The following is a 15,911-nucleotide window of genomic DNA, read 5'->3' as shown; positions in this document are numbered from 1 at the left end:
GGTCCCCATTCTATGACCCTCGGTACCTCAACAACCTTAGAATGAAGAGTATCGAAACCCCTTTGATATTTTGGATAATCTATCCAAAGTCTGTCAAATCTCAGGTTCGGGTGCAACTCTTCCAAGTGCATATCGGAAAAGGTCATGACTGGATGAGGTATATCCTGCTTGTAGTAGTTATCAACCTCCTGTTGTTCCAAATTCTCAGCAGGAGCATTGCGGGCTTGGGATGAAGATTCACCCCTTTCATTCTGCAAAACACATCAAACACAATTTTTGTGCATCCAAATATGCATTAGTGTCAGCAAAATCATTAATCAAAATAATTACAATGACATTGTCAATTTATATCAAACTTAAGCTCATTTTCACATTTTTATCAAATCTACACTTTTTCAAATAAGCATATACGAAAATGTTTGCCAAGTTCATAAACATTCAACTCAAATAACATGTCAAAATAATCATTACTAGCAATTAAACAAGTTTCAAATGGCATTATCTTTCAAAAATCAAGTTCATGAATTTTAGACTTGAAAAAGTCCACTTTAATTCTCAAAATCATGTTTAGGCTCAAAGTTTGGATCATTTAACTACCTAAACATGTTACACTACTTAATTTAGCAACAATTCATGACAAAAATCGGCCATAACCTATTTATATCAAAAAGCCCCAAATTTGCTCAAGAACACAAACCCTAGATTATTCAAAATTTGAAGTTTAAGGCTTCTAATCATGTTAAACAGCATCAATCTAGGTTATACAAGCATAATACATAAACAATTTAAGCCTAATTACACTAACAAGCATCAAAATCAAATTGGGAAAAAAATGACTCAAGAACACCAAATTTCGGATTAAATGGTGTTTAGGTGTAGAAATTTACCGTTTTTCTTGAGTAATTCTTAGATAGCATCCTTCTCAACATGATTTTAGCAAAAGATTTGATGATTAACGGTTAAAAATTGTGATTTTGGGGTTTTTTTCTCGGGTTTTTTCGTGCAGAATTCGCAGTATGTTTTTGTTTTGGGTTGGGGACTGATCTGTTCTGCGGGTATATTTTTTTTCTGATTTTTAGTCCCTCCGCGACTCGCGGTGAATAACCCTTCAAACTCCGCGAGTCGCGGAGTTTGATATATATATATATATATATATATATATTTTTTTTTTATAATCATTAACTTATAAAACAATTAAGTACTTAATTTTTAAAATTTTGTTTCCCTTGTTATTTAGGACGAGGTCGTTTCGGATCGATGTCCTAGTTCGTCCCTCGACAAAATTTTAAAATTTGTCTTTTTGTAGCGATTGTTTTAAAAGCTAAGATTTTTGGGTTTTTTTTTTTTTTTTTTTTTTATGTTTTTGGCATACTTTAATTCAATAAGATTTAAAAATAATGATAATAAAAGTTCTCGTCCCTCCCTCGGGTAAAGCAATTTCGGTTCAAAGACCTAGTCTTCAACTTACGACGAATTTTAAAAATCATATTTTTAACTTAATGAGATAGAGTAAATTTTTGTTTTTAAATTCACACAACTTAAATATAAAATTCAAAATTTATATTAAAAATTCACACCAAACTTAAAATTTGAAATGCATTAAATTAAAAATTTATATTTTAAAAATTAAAAATTCACACCAAATTTAATTTAAAAATTTATAAATTCATATCAAACTTATATTAATTTTTCAAATATTTACAATTTTAAATATATTATTTTTACAAAGTTTACAATATTAATTTAAGATTTAAATATTAATTTTAAAAACATGGTAAAAATAAATTTAAAAATCTTTTTGTCTTTTTATCCCACTTTAATCAATCAAATATTATCAAAAATATGCGCCCCTCTTTTCGGTAAAGTAATTTCGGTTCCAAGACCTAATTTAACTCATGACGAATTTTTGAAATATTTTGGGTTGATTGATTAAAGATATTTATACCTTAAGAATAAACGTTAAATTTCGCAGTGATGTAATAAATTTTTGAATGATATCAATAATTTCGGTCGCCAAACCTAATTTTATTCAATACCAATTTAATACTTTTTAGCGAACAAATTAGCGTTTATTATCAAAAGGTTAAAAATAAAAAAAAAATAAAAATAAAAAACTGTACAGACATACCTGTGAAATAGATTTCTTAGTTATATGATCTATCCCATTCATAAGATAGTCAGTTTAATTGGTTTTCCATGGCTACATAGGCGTAACCTCGAGCATTCAGTGTCTTTTCTTCTAAACATATGAACGGTCCGTCTCTGCATAAAGTAACAAATTCGGTATTTGAATAGGTTTGATTATTTGAACATTTACCTCCATGTGACCATTTTCCGCATTTGTGACATCTTTCTAGGTGTCGTGCTCTTCTTTTCGCTGCGGATTTTGATTTTCCTTTACCAAATTGTAACTTATTATCTTCGCATCTGGATTCTTTTCTAACTCCGTCCATTCTTTCTCTGATTACTGATACTATTTCACTCGGTAGTATGTCATTATTACGTTTAGTGATCAAAGCGTGTAGCATTAGACCATAGTTTAGTTCACAGGCAGTCTTCATTTCGTAAAAACCTAAAAAAAATAAAAATTCAGAATGGGGGGAGAAGACTAGTTCTTTAGGGTCTGCTAGGGAAAGACCATTCGGGTTCCATTTTCGAGAACTACACAAAAACAGACAATCTAACTCTAACAGAAATACATATTATCCTTTAAAGACTTGATTCTCCCCACACTTAGTTAGCTGTGGTGTCGAAATTGTGATTAACTTCGTTGTCGACTTCCATCGGACCATGTATGTAATGTTTAACTCTGTGACCATTAACTTTAAATTCCATCCCATTTGAATTTATTAATTCTATCGTTCCGTATGGGAAAACTCTTTTGACTATGAATGGTCCAGACCATCTTGATTTCAATTTTCCAGGAAATAGCTTGAATCGTGAATTGAAAAGAAGAACTCTGTCTCCTTCTTTAAATTCTTTTGAACTTCTGATTCTTTTATCATGCCATTTCTTCGTTCTTTCTTTATAAATTAACGAATTTTCGTATGCTTCATGTCTTAATTCTTCTAATTCGTTTAGTTGACTTAATCGTAGACGTCCGGCTTCATGTAAATCAAGATTACATGTCTTCAAAGCCCAAAATGCTTTGTGTTCAATTTCTACTGGAAGATGACATGCTTTTCCATAAACAAGTCTAAAAGGTGTGGTTCCAATTGGAGTTTTGTAGGCTGTTCTAAAAGCCCAGAGTGCATCCTCCAATTTAATGGACCATTCCTTCGGATTTGATCCTACGGTTTTCTCTAAAATACGTTTTAAAGCTCGGTTGGTATTTTCAACTTGTCCACTTGTTTGTGGATGATATGCGGTGGAGATTTTATGAGTTACTCCATATCTTTTAAGAACTTTCTCAAGTTGATTATTACAGAAATGAGTACCCCGATCACTTATTAAAGCTTTCGGTGTTCCAAACCTTGCAAAAAGACGTTTTAAAAAGTTGACTACAACTCGTGCATCGTTAGTTGGGAGAGCTTGTGCTTCCGCCCATTTAGATACATAATCAATGGCTACGAGTATATATAGATTATTATGAGATTTTGGAAATGGACCCATAAAGTCAATACCCCAAATGTCAAATACTTCACATACTTGGATGACATTTTGTGGCATTTCATCACGTTGACTTATTTTTCCAGCCCTTTGACATGCATCACAGGATTTGCAAAGAAGGTGTGCGTCTTTGTAAATTGTAGGCCAATAGAATCCAGCTTCATAAATTTTTCTTGCTGTTAGTTGAGGCCCATAATGCCCTCCTGTTGGTCCTGTGTGACAATGGTTTAATATTTTACTAGCTTCATCTCCAAATACACATCGGCGTATTATTCCATCGGGACAACTTTTAAACAGATGTGGATCTTCCCAAAAATAGTGTTTTATATCACTGAAGAATTTCTTTCGTCTTTGGTACGATAATCCTTTTTCAAGGAATCCACAAACTAAGTAATTTGCATAGTCTGCAAACCATGGGATTTCTTTATAATCTATCTTCAATAGATATTCATCAGGAAAGTTGTCTTGTATGGCTGATTCATTTAGAACTTCTAATTCGGAATTTTCAAGACGAGAAAGATGATCAGCGGCGAGATTTTCTGCTCCTCTTTTATCTCGGATTTCAATATCAAACTCTTGTAAGAGTAAGATCCAACGAATTAATCTTGGTTTAACATCTTGTATATGTAGGGTAATGCTAATACAATTTCTATCATGTTACATAGGCCAAACGAACATATATTTCATAGCATTACCCTACATATACAAGATGCTAAACCAAGATTAATCCGCCTAAATCTAACCTAAATCTATCTTTCTATATATATCGATCCCTTTTTCTATCCTAAAAATCTATTATCAATATCAATATCTAAAAATCTCTATCATAATGTTAATGTAATAAGATATAACAATAATCTTAATTTTAATTTTAAATTATGATAATAATAAGATTTATGATAGAGATCGTTTGAGTGTGTAAGTCGAAATTCTGTCCGTGTAACGCTACGCTTTTTTTAACCACTGTAAGCTATGTTCTTCCTTTTTAATTTAATGTCTCGTAACTAAGTTATTATTATGCTTATTTGAGCCGAAGTAATCGTGATGTTAGGCTAAAATATTAAGATGGGGTTATTGAACTTTGGACCATAATTAAGGTTTGGGCAAAAGACCGACACTTGTGGAAATTGGACTATTGACTATTAATAGATGGGGGGTATTGTCTAATTGAGTGACAACTCATTGGAGTCTGTCGAACCTATCTTTAAATTAATTAACCTAATAATTAATAATGATTATGGTTGTCCTATTTAGTGACGTTCATATGGAATCTGTTATAATCATTTAATTAATCAATTGGGTTGGGTAATTGATTATTCATTCTGATCAAGTGGATGAATTAATATTCATAAACTAATTAAAACAGGGGTGGATTACATACAGTGATAACTTGTGTAATTGTTGACAGAAGTGATAACTGCGTCACAGTTTAAATCCTTAATCAGTTGGAATATTTGACTTCGGGTATAAGGGTAATTTGACGAGGATACTCGCACTTTATATTTATGATCGATGGACTATTATGGACAAAAACCAGATAGACGTATCAAATAAACCAGGACAAAGGACAATTAACCCATGGTAATAAATTAAAATCAACACGTCAAACATCATGATTACGGAAGTTTAAATAAGCATAATTCTTTTATTGTATTTCTCATCGTATCTTTATTTACTGTCATTTTATTACTCGCAATTTTATTTACTGTCATTTTATTTATTGTCATTATTTTACGCACTTTAATTATCGTCATTTATCTTTGCGCTTAAAATATAGAATCGACAAACCGGTCATTAAACGGTAAAACCCCCCTTTTATAATAATATTACTACTTATATAATTATATATATTTTGTATAAATATAGTTGTTAAAAATATAGTAAGTATCACCAGCTCCCTGTGGAACGAACCGGACTTACTAAAAACTACACTACTCTACGATTAGGTACACTGCCTATAGTGTTGTAGCAAGGTTTACGTATATCCCACTCTATAAATAAATAAATAACTTGTATAATTTGTAACGTATTTTGTCCTTTGTGTAATTAATAAAACTTCAAATTTTGAATAATCTAGGGTTTGTGTTCTTGAGCAAATTTGGGGCTTTTTGATATAAACAGGTTATGGCCGATTTTTGTCATGAATTGTTGCTAAATTGAGTAGTGTAACATGTCTAGGTAGTTAAATGATCCAAACTTTGAGCCTAAACATGATTTTGAGAATTAAAGTGGACTTTTTCAAGTCTAAAATTCATGAACTTGATTTTTGAAAGATAATGCCATTTGAAACTTGTTTAATTGCTAGTAATGATTATTTTGACATGTTATTTGAGTTGAATGTTTATGAACTTGGCGAACATTTTCGTATATGCTTATTTGAAAAAGTGTAGATTTGATGAAAATGTGAAAATGAGCTTAAGTTTGATATAAATTGATAATGTCATTGTAATTATTTTGATTAATGATTTTGCTGACACTAATGCATATTTGGATGCACAAAAATTGTGTTTGATGTGTTTTGCAGAATGAAAGGGGTGAATCTTCATCCCAAGCCCGCAATGCTCCTGCTGAGAATTTGGAACAACAGGAGGTGGATAACTACTACAAGCAGGATATACCTCATCCAGTCATGACCTTTTCCGATATGCACTTGGAAGAGTTGCACCCGAACCTGAGATTTGACAGACTTTGGATAGATTATCCAAAATATCAAAGGGGTTTGCATACTCTTCATTCTAAGGTTGTTGAGGTACCGAGGGTCATAGAATGGGGACCCTTAGAAGCTGTAGAATTGGCCGGGCCAATTAGGGAATTACTTGTACAGAGGTATGGTAATTCTTCTTTTAATGACTGGGTACGTTTATTCACCATGCGTAGACCTGTATATAAAGTATGGTGTGAAGAATTGTTATGTAGTATAGAGTTGAATGATCGGGTAGCTAGTTTAACCGATCGTTCTTTTATTAGATTTTTGTTAGGCGGTTCGATGCGAAACATGTCTTTACTGGACATGGCTCAGGCTTTACGTATATATACGCCTGAGGAGTTAGCGTCTGCCGATTGTAGAGGATTGATACTAAACGGTAGAAAGATAGATGAAAATTTTGATACACACGGTGTGTGGAGTCAAATGACAAGCCATCACCGTTTCAAAGGGGGAAATTACTCTTATTTGGATATAGATAGAGCCGAATTAAGAGTGATACATAGGTTTTTAGCTAATTCGATTACACAAAGGGGTAAGAACAAGGAAAAAGTAAATGAACAGGATTTGTTTTACCATATGTGTATTCGAGACCCACAAAGCGCTGTAAGTATACCGTATTGTGTGGGTTATTATTTATCAGCTATGGTTCGGGGGATGCGACCGCATAGCATAATAGGAGGTGGTATTTTTATTACTTTGATTGGTGAATATCTCGGTGTGGATATAAGTCGGGGGGATTATTAGTAGAAGAACCAGAACCCCGCGATACTATAGGTTTAAATGTATACCATGGTGCGAAAGTTTTGAAGAGGCGAAATAACGCCGCAGTACGATACCATGGTAGACATCCACAGGTGGAGAGAAACCAACAGCAAGGTAATGTAGGAGGGGGGAATGAGATGCAAGAAATGCAAAGGTTTATAGCTTCTCAGGAATACGAAAATGCTAGACAGAGAGCATTTGAAGATTGGCAAGTTCATCAGAACCAAATCATAGCTCATTGCCAACATATAGGTAGAAACTATATTCCTACACCGAAACCCATCTTCCCTCCTTGGTCTATAGAGATGCAGCCACCATATCCTACGTATGACCCTGCCGAAGCATTCTATAGCACCTATGGCTATGCCTGGAACCCCTATTGGTACCAGTATCATCCCTAGTATACTTATTATTATTTTTTTTTTGTAATTTGTAATTATAGATACGTTTAATGCTTTTGTTAATATTGTAATCATTTTTATAATTATCTAACTTTTATTCTTAGATTTTAATAATTTTTGAATGTGGGGTAATATACCAAACTTCAAAAATATGTATATATGTTTGCAGTTTATCTTATGTACACAACAGGGTAAAACAACGCATTTTCAAAGACTGGCATTAAGTTCAGCAAAAGCAACTAATTTTGACGACAAGATGTAAAATATATGTGAAATAACAACAAGACGGAATGAACAAATGATGTGCACCATTTATCATTCAGCAAACAAACGCCAATATATTTGGAAACTTTGGTAAAATTTAATCATTTTCACACAAATCACCCTCAATAATTTAAATTGATACTGATTTCTTGCAAATGAGGGCATTGCAAGATCTTAAGTGTGGGAAGGGGTTAAATTCTTTCGGATTTTTAAAATTTTTATCTTAAACACTTGGTTACCATTAAAAATACTAGTAAAGCAGTAGTTGTATTAGAATCTAGTGCTCTCTGATAATAAAGAACAGCCCTGGTCTTATATACTGACTACCCAATTCTAGTAAAATTTTTCAAAATTTTCAATTAAATGAACTAAAAATCATGTTTATACATATTTATGAACGATAAAACTAGGTTTTAACACCGAAATTATTGTTACCTCAAAAAGGACATAAATTGAGAAACAAACCAAAATATTAAAATTCATTTAAAATGGAATAGAGGACGATAAAAAGGAAAATAAAAGCCAGTGTGGGAAAATTTACCAAGTTATCTTAAACATATGTCACATATATCTGTAACAAATAACTGAAAATACTTTTGCTTTGGACTAAACTAAACTGTTTTACCCGATGAAAGAAAAGAAGAGATGGATCTACACGATGAATCAATTCCATCATTAAAAGGAAGTAAAGTCTTCCGAAAAAGAAACGCGCTTCTTGATTTAGGTCATGAAGTTGTCGTCCAGACCAGCTGTAGGTTGACGAAAAATCTAGAAAAGTCATCACTAAAATCAGCAGGAAATCCACGAGCATTAAACAGGGTCGCCAAGTGGTCAGATTTATCCTAACCATGAGAAGGATTTATCTCGTACAATGGGGGGGCACCATGCAAATTAGCTGGATAAGACTAATGAATCAGATCCCCAGAAAGGATAATCTCCTTAAAGATTAAAAATCAGCTTTTAAGACTGATATTACTCAATCCTAGAGATTGACCTTAAAGATTGAGAATTCAAACTCATGGAATTCGATGATATCTAAACTCGAGCTTGAACGAGAAAATATTTTGATCAAAATTATAAACCGATTTGTTTTCTGAAAACCCATTTTCAATGCGTTCATTACCATTGAACGTAAAAACCTAGGAATTCACCTGGAATTCATTAGGTCACCTGAACTAAATCGGGTGTCAACCGTAAGAACGGTGGTTGCATAGTGGTCAAACACAGGACCTTGTGCCATACCGAAAAATTATAAGGGTGAGCTTTACTATTGCTCCTACCAAGGATAGTAATTGCGTCCGACACGTTATAGACCATAATTAAAAGCATGTCAGGGGACATTGCCTTAACAGTTGCTTGTTCAACACTTTCCTTTACAACCGGACGGTAGTTTATCGAAAGGTAATATACGGGACAAGTAAACTGGACGTGTTGCTTTCCAAATACAAGGTTAGCAAGTGGGTGACACAAAACCGCAAGTTTTGAGCTAAAATTTTTAAATCTAAAACCCACCAAACCCACAAAAATATTTTGCAAACACCGGTAAAGGGTTATCCCGGAAAACTTATCTAGGGTAAAAACTAGATTTAATTTTCAAAAGATCAAATGTTTTCATAAAGATCCAATTTCCTTAATGGATCTAAATTTTTATAGTCATGTGGAACTGTAAACCATATCGTTACTACCATTGTTTATACCGCCGTATAGAAATCACTGATGTACAAAGTGTGAAGAATAAAGAAGTGATTCTAGTATTTCAAGACAATATTGCTTGAGGACAAGCAACGCTCAAGTGTGGGAATATTTGATAATGCTAAAAACGAACATATATTTCATAGCATTATTCCTCAAGAAAGACAAGCTTTTAGTTGCAATTGTTCTATTTACAAGTGATATTCGTTTAAATAATAAAAGGTGAAGACAAAAGACAGATTCGACGAATTGAAGACGCAAACGACCAAAAAGCTCAAAAGTACAAAAGACAATCAAAAAGGTTCCAATTATTGATAAGAAACGTCTCGAAATTACAAGAGTACAAGATTCAAAACGCAAAGTACAAGATATTAAATTGTACGCAAGGACGTTCGAAAATCCGGAACCGGGACCAGAGTCAACTCTTAACGCTCGACGCAACGGACTAAAAATTACAAGTTAACTATGTATATAAATATAATATAATATATAATTAATTATATTAATTATATATATATTATATTTATAAATAAAAACCGTCGGCAGAGAAAGACTCCAAGGGACTGAGCTGTAAATTCATTCTCCGCGACTCGCGGAGTTTGAAGAGGATTTCACCGCGAGTCGCGGAGCCCCAAAAGTCGACTTTTCCTATAAAGCCAACCGAATTCTGAGCATTTTTCATAATCTTTTTCTTCTTCTCTCATATATACGTAAAATATATATATATAATTTATATTTTAATTTTAATTTTAATTATAATTCTAATAATAAGGGTATGTTAGCGAATGTTGTAAGGGTGTAAGTCGAAATTCTGTCCGTGTAACGCTACGCTATTTTTAATCATTGTAAGTTGTGTTCAACCTTTTTACATTAATGTCTCGTAGCTAAGTTATTATTATGCTTATTTAAAACGAAGTAATCATGATGTTGGGCAAATTACTAAAATTGGGTAATTGGGCTTTGTACCATAATTGGGATTTGGACAAAAGAACGACACTTGTGGAAATTAGACTATGGGCTATTAATGGGCTTTATATTTGTTTAACTAAATGATAGTTTGTTAATGTTAATATAAAGATTTACAATTGGGCGTCCCTATAAATTACCATATACACTCAATCGGACACGATGGGCGGGGTATTTATATGTACGAATAATCGTTCATTTAACCGGACACGGGAATGGATTAATAGCCACTAGAATAATTAAAACAGGGGTGAAATTACATTCAAGGGTAATTGGTGTAATTGCTAACAAAGTAGTAAAACCTTGGTTTACACGCAGTCGATAACCTGGTGTATTCATTAAACAAAGTATTAAAACCTTGTTACAATTCGAATCCCCAATTAGTTGGAATATTTAACTTCGGGTATAAGAATAATTTGACGAGGACACTCGCATTTTATATTTATGACTGATGGACTGTTATGGACAAAAACTAGACGGACATATTAAATAATCCAGGACAAAGGACAATTAACCCATGGGCATAAACCTAAAATCAACACGTCAAACATCATGATTACGGAAGTTTAAATAAGCATAATTCTTTTATTTCATATTTAATTTCCTTTATTTTATATTTAATTGCACTTCTAATTATCACACTTTTATTTATTGTTATTTAATTGCACTTTTAATTATCGTCCTTTTTAATTATCGCAAGTTTATTTTATCGCACTTTTATTGTAATTTCATTTATCGTTATTTACTTCATGCTTTAATTTAAGTCTTGTATTTATTTTTAATATTTTACATTTGGTTTTAACTGCGACTAAAGTTTTAAAATCGACAAACCGGTCATTAAACAGTAAAAACCCCCCTTTATAATAATAATATTACTTATATATATATTTGTATTTTTATAAAAGTAAACTAATATAGCGTTGAGCTTTGTTTAAAAAAAAAAGATTCCCTGTGGAACGAACCGGACTTACTAAAAACTACACTACTGTACGATTAGGTACACTGCCTATAAGTGTTGTAGCAAGGTTTAAGTATATCCATTCTATAAATAAATAAATATCTTGTGTAAAATTGTATCGTATTTAATAGTTTTTCCTAGTAAAATATAAACTATTTCGTGTCCGGTTAAATGAACGATTATTCGTACATATAAATACCCCGCCCATCGTGTCCGATTGAGTGTATATGGTAATTTATAGGGACGCCCAATTGTAAATCTTTATATTAACATTAACAAACTATCATTTAGTTAAACAAATATAAAGCCCATTAATAGCCCATAGTCTAATTTCCACAAGTGTCGTTCTTTTGTCCAAACCCCAATTATGGTACAAAGCCCAATTACCCAATTTTAGTAATTAGCTCAACATCATGATTACTTCGTTTTAAATAAGCATAATAATAACTTAGCTACGAGACATTAATGTAAAAAGGTTGAACATAACTTACAATGATTAAAAATAGCGTAGCGTTACACGGACAGAATTTCGACTTACACCCTTACAACATTCGCTAACATGCCCTTATTATTAGAATTATAATTAAAATTAAAATTAAAATATAAATTATATATATATATTTTACGTATATATGAGAGAAGAAGAAAAAGATTGATAAAAATGATCAGAATTCGGTTGGCTTTATAGGCAGTTTTTCAATTTGGGGCTCCGCGACTCGCGGCATATTTTGCCTTCAAACTCCGCGAGTCGCGGAGTTTGAAATTCCAGCTCACACTTTGGAGTCTTTCTCTGCCGACGGTTTTTATTTATAAATATAATATATATATAATTAATATAATTAATTATATATTATATTATATTTATATACATAGTTAACTTGTAATTTTTAGTCCGTTGCGTCGAGCGTTAAGAGTTGACTCTGGTCCCGGTTCCGGATTTTTGAACGTCCTTGCGTACAATTTAATATCTTGTACTTTGCGTTTTGAATCTTGTACTCTTGTAATTTCGAGACGTTTCTTATCAATAATTGGAACCTCTTTGATTGTCTTTTGTACTTTTGAGCTTTTTGGTCGTTTGCGTCTTCAATTCGTCGAATCTGTCTTTGGTCTTCACCTTTTATTATTTAAACGAATATCACTTGTAAATAGAACAATTGCAACTAAAAGCTTGTCTTTCTTGAGGAATAATGCTATGAAATATATGTTCGTTTTTAGCATTATCAAATATTCCCACACTTGAGCGTTGCTTGTCCTCAAGCAATATCGCCTTGAAATACTAGAATCACTTCTTTATTCTTCACACTTTGTACATCAGTGATTTCTATACGGCGGTATAAACAATGGTAGTAACGATATGGTTTACAGTCCCATATCACTATAAAAATTTAGATCCATTAAGGAAATTGGATCTTTATGAAAACATTTGATCTTTTGAAAATTAAAACTAGCTTTTACCCTAGATAAGTTTTCCGGAATAACCCTTTACCGGTGTTTGCAAAATATTTTTGTGGGTTTGGTGGGTTTTAGATTTGAAAATTTTAGCTCAAAACTTGCGGTTTTGTGTCACCCACTTGCTAACCTTGTATTTGGAAAGCAACACGTCCAGTTTACTTGTCCCGTATATTACCTTTCGATAAACTACCGTCCGGTTGTAAAGGAAAGCGTTGAACAAGCTACTGTTAAGGCAATGTCCCCTGACATGCTTTTAATTATGGTTTATAACGTGTCGGACGCAATTACTATCCTTGGTAGGAGCAATAGTAAGGCTCACCCTTATAATTTTTCGGTATGGCACAAGGTCCTGTCTTTGACCACTATGCAATCACCGTTCTTACGGTTGACACCCGATTTAGTTCAGGTGACCTAATGAATTCCAGGTGAATTCCTAGGATTTTACGTTCAATGGTAATGAACGCATTGAAAATAGGGTTTTCAGAAAACAAATCGGTTTGTAATTTTTATCAAAATATTTTCTCGTTCAAGCTCGAGTTTAGATATCATTGAATTCCATGAGTTTGAATTCTCAATCTTTAAGGTCAATCTCTAGGATTGAGTAATATCAGTCTTAAAAGCTGATTTTTAATCTTTAAGGAGATTATCCTTTCTGGGGATCTGATTCATTAGTCTTATCTAGCTAATTTGCATGGTGCCCCCCATTGTACGAGATAAATCCTTCTCATGGTTAGGATAAATCTGACCACTTGGCGACCCTGTTTAATGCTGAGGTCCGTGGATTTCCTGCTGATTTTAGTGATGACTTTTCTAGATTTTTCGTCAACCTACAGCTGGCATGGACGACAACTTCATGACCTAAATCAAGAAGCGCGTGTCTTTTTCGGAAGACTTTACTTCCTTCAAATGATGGAATTGATTCATCGTGTAGATCCATCTCTTCTTTTCTTTCATCGGATAAAACAGTTGATTATCGTTTAAAACAAAAGTATTTTCAATTGTTTGTACAAAAATATGTGATATATTTTGAATAATTTGGTAAAGTTTTCCCACACTTGGCTTTTATTATCCTTTCCGAGGTAACGATAATTTCGGCATTAACACCTAGTTTTCATCGTTCATAAATATGTATAAACATGATTTTGAATTCATTTTGTTGAAAATTTTGAAAAATTTTACTAGAAGTGGGTAGTCAGTATATAAGACTAGGGTTGTTCCTTGTTATCGGAGAGCACTAGATTCTAACACAACTACTGCGTTACTAGTATTTTTAATGGTAACCAAGTGTTTAAATCAAAAATTTTTAAAATCCGAAAGAATTTAACCCCTTCCCACACTTAAGATCTTGCAATGCCCTCATTTGCAAGAAATCAGTAACAATTTAAATTATTGAGGGTGATTAGCGTAGTAAAATGATTAAATTTTACCAAAGTTTCAAACATATTGTCGTTTGTTTGTTGAATGATAAATGGTGCACGTCATTTGTTCATTCCGTCTTGTTGTTATTTCACATATATTTTGTATCTTGTCGTCAAAATTACTTGCTTTTGCTGAACTTAATGCTAGTCTTTGAAAATGCGTTGTTTTACCCTGTTGTGTACATAAGATAAACTGCAAACATATATACATATTTTTGAAGTTTGGTATATTACCCCACATTCAAAAATTATTAAAATCTAAGAATAAAAGTTAGATAATTATAAAAATGATTACAATATTAACAAAAGCATTAAACGTATCTATAATTACAAATTACAAAAAAAAAAAATAATAAGTATACTAGGGATGATACTGGTACCAATAGGGGTTCCAGGCATAACCATAGGTGCTATAGAATGCTTCGGCAGGGTCATACGTAGGATATGGTGGCTGCATCTCTATAGACCAAGGAGGGAAGATGGGTTTCGGTGTAGGAATATAGTTTCTACCTATATGTTGGCAATGAGCTATGATTTGGTTCTGATGAACTTGCCAATCTTCAAATGCTCTCTGTCTAGCATTTTCGTATTCCTGAGAAGCTATAAACCTTTGCATTTCTTGCATCTCATTCCCCCATCCTACATTACCTTGCTGTTGGTTTCTCTCCACCTGTGGATGTCTACCATGGTATCGTACTGCGGCGTTATTTCGCCTCTTCAAAACTTTCGCACCATGGTATACATTTAAACCTATAGTATCGCGGGGTTCTGGTTCTTCTACTAATAATCCCCCTCGACTTATATCCACACCGAGATATTCACCAATCAAAGTAATAAAAATACCACCTCCTATTATGCTATGCGGTCGCATCCCCCGAACCATAGCTGATAAATAATAACCCACACAATACGGTATACTTACAGCGCTTTGTGGGTCTCGAATACACTTATGGTAAAACAAATCCTGTTCATTTACTTTTTCCTTGTTCTTACCCCTTTGTGTAATCGAATTAGCTAAAAACCTATGTATCACTCTTAATTCGGCTCTATCTATATCCAAATAAGAGTAATTTCCCCCTTTGAAACGGTGATGGCTTGTCATTTGACTCCACACACCGTGTGTATCAAAATTTTCATCTATCTTTCTACCGTTTAGTATCAATCCTCTACAATCGGCAGACGCTAACTCCTCAGGCGTATATATACATAAAGCCTGAGCCATGTCCAGTAAAGACATGTGGCGCATCGAACCGCCTAACAAAAATCTAATAAAAGAACGATCGGTTAAACTAGCTACCCGATCATTCAACTCTATACTACATAACAATTCTTCACACCATACTTTATATACAGGTCTACGCATGGTGAATAAATGTACCCAGTCATTAAAAAAAGAATTACCATACCTCTGTACAAGTAATTCCCTAATTGGCCCGGCCAATTCTACAGCTTCTAAGGGTCCCCATTCTATGACCCTCGGTACCTCAACAACCTTAGAATGAAGAGTATGCAAACCCCTTTGATATTTTGGATAATCTATCCAAAGTCTGTCAAATCTCAGGTTCGGGTGCAACTCTTCCAAGTGCATATCGGAAAAGGTCATGACTGGATGAGGTATATCCTGCTTGTAGTAGTTATCCACCTCCTGTTGTTCCAAATTCTCAGCAGGAGCATTGCGGGCT

Source organism: Rutidosis leptorrhynchoides, chromosome 5, assembly GCF_046630445.1.
Source record: "Rutidosis leptorrhynchoides isolate AG116_Rl617_1_P2 chromosome 5, CSIRO_AGI_Rlap_v1, whole genome shotgun sequence".
In the NCBI taxonomy this organism is placed as follows: Eukaryota; Viridiplantae; Streptophyta; class Magnoliopsida; order Asterales; family Asteraceae; genus Rutidosis; species Rutidosis leptorrhynchoides.
This window is presented reverse-complemented; position numbering follows the sequence as displayed.